This window comes from Pyxicephalus adspersus, chromosome 9 (assembly GCF_032062135.1).
Source record: "Pyxicephalus adspersus chromosome 9, UCB_Pads_2.0, whole genome shotgun sequence".
Lineage (NCBI taxonomy): Eukaryota > Metazoa > Chordata > Amphibia > Anura > Pyxicephalidae > Pyxicephalus > Pyxicephalus adspersus.
This window is the reverse complement of record NC_092866.1, coordinates 44,766,256-44,778,370: the sequence shown is the minus strand read 5'-3', so window position 1 is coordinate 44,778,370 and position 12,115 is coordinate 44,766,256. Positions and strand designations below refer to the sequence as shown.

At 36.3% G+C, this 12,115-nt stretch overlaps 2 protein-coding genes across 6 annotated transcripts in view; both read left to right on the top strand.

Annotated features, from left to right (window-relative positions):
• MRPL23 (mitochondrial ribosomal protein L23) overlaps nt 1-12,115 on the top strand; it is a 706,510-nt gene that overhangs the window by 25,038 nt on the left and 669,357 nt on the right. The gene's annotated exons all lie outside the window — the stretch shown is intronic.
• The window catches only part of SYT7 (synaptotagmin 7), a 251,363-nt gene that overhangs the window by 98,444 nt on the left and 140,804 nt on the right, over nt 1-12,115 (top strand). The gene's annotated exons all lie outside the window — the stretch shown is intronic.

Here is a 12,115-nt window from a genome sequence, read left to right as displayed (position 1 = left end):
TGTTGAAAAGGTTGGGAAACACTGGCTTTAATTTAAGAATATGAATTCTTATTCCTTTAAATGCTAGACATTTTGGTGGATGTTTGTGTCCAAACATTGTTTCTTCAAGCTATCTGCAAAGAACCACATGACCATGTCAAGGTACTAGTCATATGTTACTGAAACATAGAAAAAAATATAGGACTTTGCCAGGGGGGCTTAGCCAACCAATCAGTGGTTAAATGGTAGCTAAATGTTTACTAGAATAAATAGTACCAAGGTCCTGGGTTATGTTTACCACACTATATTTGGATTTTTATGTACCCGCTGTATTTGTTTTTGTCACTGTGTTTTAACTTATTATATCTGTCTGTGTGTACAGTGAAAAGTACATTAGATTGTAAGCTCTTAGGGGCAGGCTTTCACTGACAAATCTATTGTTTTGTTTTTCTACTAGCCGTTACAATAATTTTTTCGTTAGGTCTTCTCAATTTTTTTACATGAATCTGTACAGTTATTGATATTTGCAGGAAGCTTTAAACTCAAATAACTATGGAAAACCTTGGAATACAAACGTATACATATATTAGAGATTGTGGCACTTATTATTTGCATCTAAAAATCATTTTGTTCACTGAGAATACAAAAATAATATTAACTCCCTCATCCTATGGTCTTTAAAGTATGAGAATTATTAAACTTATTGATACTAGAATTTTGGAATTGTGAAAAGAAATGCATATCAGTTCACATGATGGATGTCCCTCCAGGTAACTAGGTGATGGCTTTATTCATTCAGTCAGTACATATAGCTGAAACATTTGAAGCAGGCTTTGACTGACCATCTCATGCTGTAAGCACTTCCTCATCATTGCATACTCCCTTTGGCTAATATAATGGGGCTAAATGGACATCTGCATGATATGATTACAGCCTCAGTGCTTTTTAATTGTACCCTTTGATGCACTGACTTGGGATGCTAGAACATCACAAAGCAGATTGCAAAGATCTCTAGTATTACTGGGAGCATGTCTGTTTGTAAAGATAGGTGAAAAGCTTTTGCACTAAGCACAGGCTGATACAGATATAATGCTATCATTTCTGGCTTATAGTGCTCATTTAAAAAACATGGCTGCCCCAAGATATTCCAAACAAAGCAATACATTAGAATACAATACATAATTTACTGAGCACTTTAGTACTGAAATCCTAAAATAATTGTATTTTTATAGATATAGAATTTATATAGTGCACAGTGAAATAGAAATGAGAGTCTCCATGCCAGCTATCTGGAACCATCTCATTCCTGTTCTGGCCAGCACATGTGATCTGTCATACAACATAACCAAGTGCAGGGGATGCAGAATTTATTATTATTTATTTTCATTTTGCAAAAAGCACTTTTCAAATGCAGTAGGTAATTCTGACTGTTCCCATTTACATAATTAATAAAAAATACTATACTATTATAATAATAATTAATAAAATTAATAATGCTAACTATCCATAAATAAGTTGTGAAGCCCCCATAATACTTTCGATGTATATATGTAAAATAACTTTTTGTGAACAGTCCTTAAATGTGTTTTCTTTGCAGAAAGATTTGGTGACCAGAAACCAACATGCAAACTTGGCTCTAGGCTGGGTGCTAGAATGCTATTGCTCCTGCATAGTAGCTTGGGATAGTTTGGTTTTCATAATAAGTGGCTATGATACAGACACAGCAAAGGATGAGGGTTAGGTAGACAGGGGCATGGTTTAGCACACATTGATGACACAGCACATGGTATTTGATTTGCATTAACCAGTCTGCCCTTACTATAGCAATTATGGGCTGCGATTGTGGTGGTGCACAGTGTTTCCTATACATCTAAATGTCATCTGTTGATGTTTACATGCACCCTGTACAAATTGTAATATTAGGTGTTCCACATTGTATTAGCTATGGTCATCAATGCTCTTTTTTATCCTATAAGTGCTCTTTCTCTCTAAGGGGGTTATATATATGGCCAGTGTTTTCCATTCCAAAAATACATAATAATATGACCACATAACATTGAGCTGTTTAGCTACTCGGCTGTAAGTAAAAGCTGTGAGCCAGACTTGTGTGCAGACTAGGATACACAGTGCTGGAGGGAAAACGTTTTTTCTACTGGTGCACTAAATTCCCATCACAGATATATAAAATGAGGATCGTGCTGTGAATTCTGTATTGAAAAAATGCTGTGGAAGTTCTTGTTATGTAAATTGCCTGAAAAAAACTCCTACTTGAAATTAATTCCATAAAACATACACATGGTTAAATCAATAAATTAGCAAGTTGGTAATGACAGTTTTGCCTCATATTGTGCAAATTATTTTTCAGGATTTAAATTCTGCAGAAGGACATACTGCCTTAGTGAACGCAGTGTCTCTTTTTACACTGGCGTTAATGCTCCTCTATCAGGTTTTAATAATGCCCTTTTTGCATTCATACCATGACAACAATCAAAAAATGTTGCTTTTTTTTCCCCTGAAGACACATAAAATGAAACAATCTTGCCTTAGTTCCCACATGAGATGTGTGGACATTAGTGGATGTATAGACATATGTAAATTACTGACATGGATTTCTGACAATTTAATAGAGGACTGTTGTATATGTATGCATTTATTTCAGGGTGCATACATGTAATGATTTCATTGTTGAGGTAAGCACAATGAAACCACAATTTTACTTAAAGAATCAGTCTAAACAAAATATTTCTAGTTTAGCTGGTGTTGGACAGGTTCAGTCTCTTGGGACAACTTATAGAAATGTTGTTCCACCACCATTCCTGGCTGTGTTTCAGTCCACCTTTGTAGGCTTTTACTTCACCTGTTACAATCTCAACCTCAACCTCAATATAATATACATGGGGGGTGATTTACTAAGGAATTTAGGATGTTACAAATTTATTGAGCATAGTGAAAGTTGAGTGAATCAGTTTTGTAATTAAAATAAATGATTGCAGCCAATATAGAGACACAGAAACTGAACCACAGAGATCTCTCTTAAAATATCATTTTTGGGTGGACTGGTCCTGTAAAAGAACTTACCTGTTTTGATTGTAAATAGATTTAAAGTATACAATATTAGACAAGCTATTCATATATTATTGTTATTTTTGAATTTACATTTCAAATCAATCAAAATATCAAAATATTGGTTCTTTGTAACTATTGCACTGGGGTCGTTCTGTACAGAGTTTGTGCAATGAACATAATTTTGGCGTTAGTTCTAGCTCTACCTGTCTGAATGCTTTTGCTATAAGTTATTTTTGACTTACTACTCTGGCACTGTCCATGTAAATATAGCAGGGAGACCGTATCACTTAACAACAGGTAGAAGGAATTGATTGGAATTCAGGGATAGTATCCACAGAGCAGGACAAAAATCTGCAATGAAATATGCTAAAATCCAGGCACTGTATATAACTTACCTAAAACCTAAAATCAGCAAAACTGGTGCTTTACTACTAATTAGGCATTGAGGAGAAGTATCTAGTGTTTTCACTTTAGTGCCTATACAGTCTTTCTAAAAGCTGCATAGTATATGTAGAAACATTAGTAGACTTTCACATGACTCTGACCTGTGACCTAAGGATACCCTCTATTCTGCATCCCATTTTGTATTAGTTTGGAGGTCAGGGAAGGAACTGTGGCATTATATCTACACCATGGAAACTGCCAGATCTAAAGTTCAAAAGGTGAAAGTAAAGTATTCAATATAGTGGATTCTTCTTGTTCAATGCTTTGCTTAATACTTCTCCATTTTTTTAAAAAAGTTTTACGTTGTATTTCTTTTTTTCTACATATTTTTCTGTGTAGTTTTGGTCTTGGGTCTTGTATTTTTAAGACACATATGTGGGCTCAAAAAGGAAAATGCAGGTTTCACAAAACCTTATTTGCATAGATCTTTAACGGGGCTTTGATAGCAGTGAGCTCTGACAGATTTATTTCCTGTAACATATTATGAATTTCCAATACTTAAGGCCACCAAAATCCAGTAGGCTACAAAATGCCCAGTTTCCATCCTTTCTGATTGATGGCAGCATCACAGATGGTCCCTCAGAGTACACTGATATAATCAATACAAAAAAACTACTTTGCACAGTTGTCCTGAAAACATGTATGTCCTTAGACTGCTGAAGGTAGTGTAAGAAAGTGTCACGGGTGTCACAGTTGGAACAAGCAAGTTTTGCCACTTGTTACAAACGTGCAAAACGTATATGCTGTATATATATCGATAAAAATTATATGTTCTGGAAAAACATTAATAACATTTAAGATTGAGGAACATAGGGAAAACATCCTAAGGACAATTCATTTTATCAGATTTCTTGCAGTAAGTGCTGAAGTGCCAATTTGAATCCTATGAGATAATAAATTGAAACATAGTGTAAGATAACTGAACTATAAAAGGAAGATTTGATATCAATAGCATATTACTTCCAGGGGAAGTAATATGCTCTATCTCAACCACTTAGATTTTATTACATATAGGTCAATACCAGGACATATCCTGTACATATATCCAGTAAATGTAAAGAGTTTTTTTATCAATAATAGCTTGTCAATATAGTCTACTTCTATTAAAACAGATCTCTGACACAACTATACTCCAAATTAAACCACATCGCACAGTAAAGCATTCTGCTACAAGCATTTTTCACAAGCCTTTCTAAATAGTCCATTTTAGGCCTTTAATTGTCTTTTTTTTAACTGGCAGAAACAGACATTTCTGATAACATGTATTTCTGTTCTCCAGTATTTCTGCTTCATATTAACAACATTTAGTTTACCTTTCTTGTTTCCAGGACAAAAAAGCATAGCCATATGAATATATTTTTTTGTCATGGCTGCCATCTCTAATTAGTCTGAGTTCTCTGTTATTGTAAATGGAATACTTCATAACCATATAAACCAAATAAACCATGTTCATAACTGAACGACTGTGGGTCAGAGAATTGGTTCCATTAAAATCTGTTACACATACAGGTTTATACTTTACTACAACCATGTATGTTAACTTTTTGCTAATGACTGCCAACTTTATTTAGTAAGAATAAAATGCAGTTCTCTCTGCAAATAATGTGCAATGTTATATGTCAATGTAATGACATATTCTGCACATTTTCTGCCCTTAAAACATTCCCACTACTAATCATTTTGCTTTCCGTATACATTCAATACTTACTCCTACACAAGCTTCCTACCCTCATATCCTCTGCATTCCTCTCCTGCATGTACTACCCGCCATCATACCCCTTGTACTCTCTACTGCACATACTGCCTGCCTTCATATCCTCTGCACTCCTCTATTTAGCTTACTGCCTTCCACTATAACCTCTACTTACATACTGCTCACTGCAATACCCTCCTATCCTGCACGTCCTGCTTGCTGTCTGCTCTGCACATAATATCCACAGACTCTGCACACTTCTGATAACTTTTTTGGGCTAAAGTTATACTTTCCAAAGCCCTCTTCTGCACATACTGCCCACTGTCATACCCTCTGCACTCCTTTTCAGATTGCCTGCCACCATCCCCTCCAGACTCCACTTTTGCGCATATTGTCCACCTAAATATTTTCTCTGTTTATCTCCTCCATATGCCACCTGCCATCATTACTTTCCTGTTCTCTCCTGTCCTTGTTCTCTCCTCTCCCTCCACAATGGCTTGTTCAGACCTGAGGTACCTTTCCTGGACACCTACTCTGCACAGCAAGGCATCCAGGATCACTTTCAGGAAAAAACTCTTGTTTTTTGGAGGCATTGCAAAGGCTAATACAGGCATTTGAAACTGCCTGTATAGGTGTTTATAGGCATTTTTTAAATGCCCACTCATTAGGCATTAAAAAGCCTAAAAATGCTTGTACAGGCAATTGCCTTTTTAGGCATTTTTAAACACGCCTATGGAGGTGGCAGAGGTGGGAAATTGCCCCTGGACGCTTTATTGAGCATCCAGAGAACCCCATTTAAAGCTGAAGAGAACATATATTGTTGGAGTATATATTATTGGAGTATATGTTTTGCCAAAAGATTAGCCCTATTGTTTGTTTAATTTTGACAATAGACTGTTTACAATAGTCTATGCCAGTGTTGTGCCTAGGGAAATATTCCACAGTCATCTGTATAAAACTTTAGAACATTGTCTGCAGTAGAGCTGTAATAGCCCGTACATGCATAATGAAACAATATTGGTCAGCCTTTCCTAACCTCTTCCACAATTGGAAACAATTGGTGTACATGACAAAAAAATGATGACAGTCATCTGACAGAATTTGCCAATTGCTCAAAGAACCCCTAGCAACTGTAGGAAAGGCTAATATAGAAAATGGTATTTATAAAGTTTAGTATCTCACTTTCCTGCCTAAATTAGTAGGATGAGGACAGTTAATATACTTAAAAGACCCCCTAAACTTTGGGACCTATATAATAATTTTTTCCTGCACTGGTGGTAGCCATAGCCCAGTAACTGTTGAACTTTGAATATGATATATTCAGTAAACTACTGCTTTAGAATATCCTTTGCCAAAATCATCTGAATCATTACTCTGCCTCTTATGTGGCAGGATTGATGAATTTTTGCAGCATGTAGTAGATTTATGCATGCTACAGATAAGCAAGGAGCACTGTCAGCATTCCCAGGGGCATTCCCCTAATTCAGGACCATTGGAGTATAAGTAATACCCTCTTTTGATTATCCTAAGTTATTAAATATGCAAACTTTTGTGACATGTTAATATTCTTCATTTGACATTAACCCAAGTCAAGAAAGCTAACTTGAAGCAGATGTTTGAGCAAATAAAAGGCATTTTAAAGGAACATGTCAAAGTAGTGCAGAAAAATTGAAAGCGTTCTGCATTTAACTCACTGTTCTATGCCTACTCTATCTATCCTGTTTGAGTCTTATGCCCATGATGTTAGCCATACCTGATTACAGTTATACCAGGCATAGGCAAACTACTGCCGGCAGCCCATATATGCCCGCCCACTCTCCTATCGCAGGCTTTGAGCTTGAGGATGGAGCAAGAGAGGTAAGTAATGAAACCTACCTTGATTGCATGTGCCATAAATTTGTTTTTGAATGGTATTGCTTTTGTAATTCTGCTGTGGTATAACCTAACAATGACCCCTGCCACTGTTGGGAGGCAGGACACACCTGGTTTTGCAAAGGAAAAGACGGCTACATTTTGTCAATTCCTTCTATCACAATCAAGATTCCAGAGGAGCTTTTATAGATAAGAGGGGCATACACGTTCACCGCCCCCATATCCACAAATGTCCCAAGCCTATGAAAGGTCTGGTTTATAACCCTATTATAGATGTTCCCTTATTTTACATTGTATTATTTTATCCTACAACTCCGGTTTCCCCGGCCAATTGCAATGCAATAATTTTTCTGAGAATCCTGAGCTGAGGATCTGCCAGTTGCACATGCTGCAAGGGTTAAAAAAGTGAATGACCCCCACCTCCCTTCTGCAATAAGTATTCTTACCTGCCTGAACGCCATCCCAGCCGTCAGTGTTGGTTTCCAGGTTACCCAGAAATCCTGGGGGCTTCTCCTGCAGGGCCAAAACTAAATGAAATCTAAATGAGCCTGTGCAGGGGTGACGCCATCCTGAAACAGTAAATCAAGATAGCCAAAGATTGGAATGCGAAAGAGGTGAAGGAAGAAAACCTCCATGGCTTACTTACGCCTTAAGGCTAAGTTCACACCTGTATCAGGAGCATGTATTTTAAATATTTTAAATTGTTAACATTTTATGTTCATTTTATTGCCATTTTTACTGATTACTGTTTTGAATGTAAGTAGTAACAGCTGTATTATGTGCCCTAGGTTTATACTCATGCCCCTAGTTTTCCTGTTTCTCTTTTCAGGTAAAAATACATACTGCATATTTATTCTTTTACTTTTTTGTTGCACTTGATAATTGTTGTGCTGATTTTTTTAGCATAGCATAGCAATCAAATACAAACATGTTGCTAGCCACATCACACAGTGAGTGATTTACTTTTGTTGGTTATGAAGTCAGTAGGTGATATTGACATATCCAAAATTATGTAAGTACAGGTAGTCTCGGGTTAAGGACATCTGACATACAGATGCCTCCTAGAAACGAACAGGGCTTTCCTGCTCCTTCTGTGCAGGACGGAGGTTTGAAGGGAGGAGGGGGGCAGTTTGCATGACTTGCAGAAGAAATTCTTTGCTAAACACAGCTGAGGTTGTGGGTGATATTAGGGGGGTGAGCTCTTTCTGCAGCCTCTTGTACCTCTTTAATGACCAAGACAAACTCTGCAGGTAAAAATTTTTAACAGTAACTCACACCACGCTGCCTAATAATATGTAGGAACAAAACATCTGTCCTAATTGCCTTTATTATTGACTTACATACAAATTCAACGTAAGAACAAACCTACAGTCCCGATCTCATATGTAACCCAGGGACTACTTGTATAACATATATGCCTAAAACATATCAGTTCTTTTGAACCTCCTGTTTTGATCTTTCATCTCAGCAGTCATTTAGAGATACATTTACCATCGCTTTAATAAATTGAAAAGAACATTCTTTCCAACAACTTTAAAGCTTAAAAAATATCTTTAGATTGCCATTCAGGTTGTGATTGGGGTTTTTTTTTTGCATACACAGTTTCTTTTTTTCCCTCTTTGTATAATGTCATTCATAATGCGTCTTTGTAATGTTTCAGCACTCTTGTAGCAGTTTTCTTTTATGTGTTTTGTATTCAAGTGCTATTTTTAGCTTTTTGAACTAAACTTTCAAAATATAGTTTTAAACACTTGACTTTGAATTAGTAGAAATGCAAGTACCATTAAAATCTATACTGAAACATATTTTGTTTCTCATTTTACAAGATATTTGTGTGTTTTAAATGTTCTGATTTCTATCTGTTCTGATACTTCCTGTCTAACAGAAGACAGTAACAGTTTTTTTTATTCAATTTGACATAGAATCACAATCTTTACTGTGATAACTTCTGTATGGAGGATATGTATATATCATTAAATCAGCTCTTCCTCAACCTTTTTAATGTGGATGAACCCTGAGAAATAACCTTTATGTTTTAGGGAAACCTTACTATATTTACTATCTACACAGCTCATAGTACATTAGCACAGTGGTCAGTGGGAAAATGCTTCTTACTTTACTAGACAGTTAAAGAATTGCCACCCTTACAGATAGCCTAAAAGATCATTGTTGTTGATTAAACTGACCTGAGAGGCACAAGTTGCTCATGGAAATCTCTGGAGGAATACTGGTTGAGAAACACTGCTTTAAATGATAATATATATGACATATAAAAGTAATATACTTACAGGTCAGATTTATGAAAGCTCTCCAAGGCTGAAGTGGATACACTTTCATCAGTGAGCGTGGGAGATCCAGCAAACCTTAAATGGGTTTCTTAAAAGTAATTTGCTATTTGTTGACAAATGTTTACAATCTTAAACCAGATCTATTCCAGGTTTTCTGGATCACCCAGGTTCACTGATGAAAGTGTATCCTCTCCAGCTTTGGAGATATTTCATAAATCAGGCCCACAGTATTGCATAGGGTAGAAGACAAAAATGTTGCTTCTAATGAAGAAGCATTGCTTAAACATTGTGTTGCATTACATCAGACAAAGGTGCATTCTGTAGTCTATAGTGGAAGCAACTGATCAGCAACTTATCTTGGGGAAACCCATAGTAATTAGATAGTGTTCTCCAGTTTAGTTAATTTCCTTTTCTTCAACAACTTTTATGATTTCTTAACTAATGCTAGACTAATGCAGTAAGGCCGTCTTTTACAGGCATGCAGACATTAGGGTGGAAGGGTAAGGCAATAAAGTAAACACAAACTTGCCTATCAGTTGTAAAAAGCAGTTTCTTTAGGTATTTTATAATATTGCGTGACTTGCATGATCTCTTTGGAATGGACGCTGACATCTGCAGAGTGTATATTTTTGATTGAAGACTCGGCATAAGTTAATGCCCTAGTGCATTGCCTTTCATGACGTTAGGTCATGTAATTCAGAACTGCCATGCCACTAGACTTGCTTTTCACAGATGATCAGTATGTTTTTACTTTATTGACCATGGATCCCTGAAGACTGCCCCTGTCAGCCACTGCCAAAGAGAACTATGAAATAGATAGAAAATAGTCAGAAATTCTGTTCCAGTTTTTTCCTAAAAATGTGGCACTGACAGATTTCTTCCTCCTATTTGTTTCTCTCAATTGGCTTCAACTTGTGTGATCAGCATAATGAGTGCATGGGGACAATCCTCATTTTCAATATAGTTTGGTATTTGTTGTGAATGTTCACGTTTTAATATTTATTTTATCTTTAAAGATGAGTAAAATCTAATATAAAGAAAAAAATATTTATCCAGTTAAAGCAGTAAAGTAAACACACTTTACTCACCTGCCCCCATTCCCTCTTGGAGTGCCACAATCTTCTTCTTGCTTCCCTTCCTGTAGAGGATCTTCAACCATCTTTATTGGCCAGGCCAGGATGATATAACTCATGCAAAATCGCTCAGGAGTTTATCAATTAATGGCATGTACAGGGAAACCTGGGATTGCTGGGTATCCTGGCAACAAAAACTGATACTACGCATGTGCAGTTCAGCTTTTTTTTCAGCATACAGGTATACAAGGGACATCGACTGTTCCTTTCTGCAATAATGACCTGCCTGTTTATTCTCTTTAAAGTGAAAGTTTAGTTAGTCCTAATTAGAGATGTTTTTCGGGGTTCTTGTTTTGTGAATTGCTGCTCCAGAATATGTGGTGGTGTTTACACTGAATCGTATCCCTCCTGTTTACACCTGATCTTAAAAGGACTTTGCTGAAAGTACAATTTCAAATGTACAAAGCTGCAGACAAATAAGATATAATACTGCAATTTTCTCAAGAGTTCATACTTTCAATTTTTTATGTGTACTGTGATTATATCTCTATTTCAGTAAATACTTTGTTTTTTTTCATATCCCTAATCATATTGCATTGAAAGATTTCTGTGACAGCCCTGAACTGAAAGTCTGAATTAAAAGTGAATGCATACAGTGAATAGGGATTTTCCGGTCAAGTTTCATACAAATAGACCACAGCAAATACTCATCGATTTTTGCCAGTATTAGAGATTTACCTGCTTCATTCAATTTTATTCATCAACAGTTTACAATAAGTATAGTGCTGCCTGAAAACATCCATCTCCTTTAGGCATTTTTAGGCCACATTCACAAACAATCTACAAAATATTAGCATAGGAAGTGTTATTTTTTTATCTTTTTAAATTGCAAAAGCCTTTTCCTTAATTATTTCTTCAATGCATCCAAATTCATTCACAACAAGAGCAATCCATCACAAAGCTCTATATTATCGGTCCACTTCAACCCTTCATCAAGTAGAAGCTGCACTGAAACACTTTAACTTTTACTGAAAAGCTAGAGCTGTCAATTGATTTTTAGTGGGAGAGAAGTACGGTGCATTCACTGTGCTTACTACTGAACCAAAAAACAACATTCATATATATTATTCAGCTATGGCTGCTACGTTCTGCATTTAAAATTAAGTGGAACTTAAGCTTGTATTTAGGTTTGTATGATTGAGAAAAGGACAGGGGATGTCTCTCCTGCCTGATCGCTTTGGGTTTCAAGCGAAAAACTGAGCTGAGCATGTGCAGCATCAGCTTTGATTTCCAGGGAAACCCGGCAATCCCAGCTTTCTTTGCATGTGCTAGGATAAACAAACACATGGTAACGTCATCCTGGCACAGCCAATGGAGATGGCCAAAGATTGTCCGGAAGAGGAAAAAGGGAAGGAATATAGCTCCCTTGCTGTAATGCGGACAGGTGAGTTGGCTGGGTGTAGTCCTGGTTTTAAACCTCCTTAAGTGTTAAAGAGATATTGTAAGTTAGTATACCCATTCAAAAATAAATGATGAACAGCAGTCAGAAAAAAAAATATTTCAATATTTCAAAGTGTAAACATTTTATTAACAAAAAAAGTCCCCCAGGGTGACCTTTGTATGTTGTATTTTACCAAACTTTATTTCAGATTCCTTTAATTTTCTGTTCTAAAGAAAAAGCTGATTGTCTTACCTTGTCT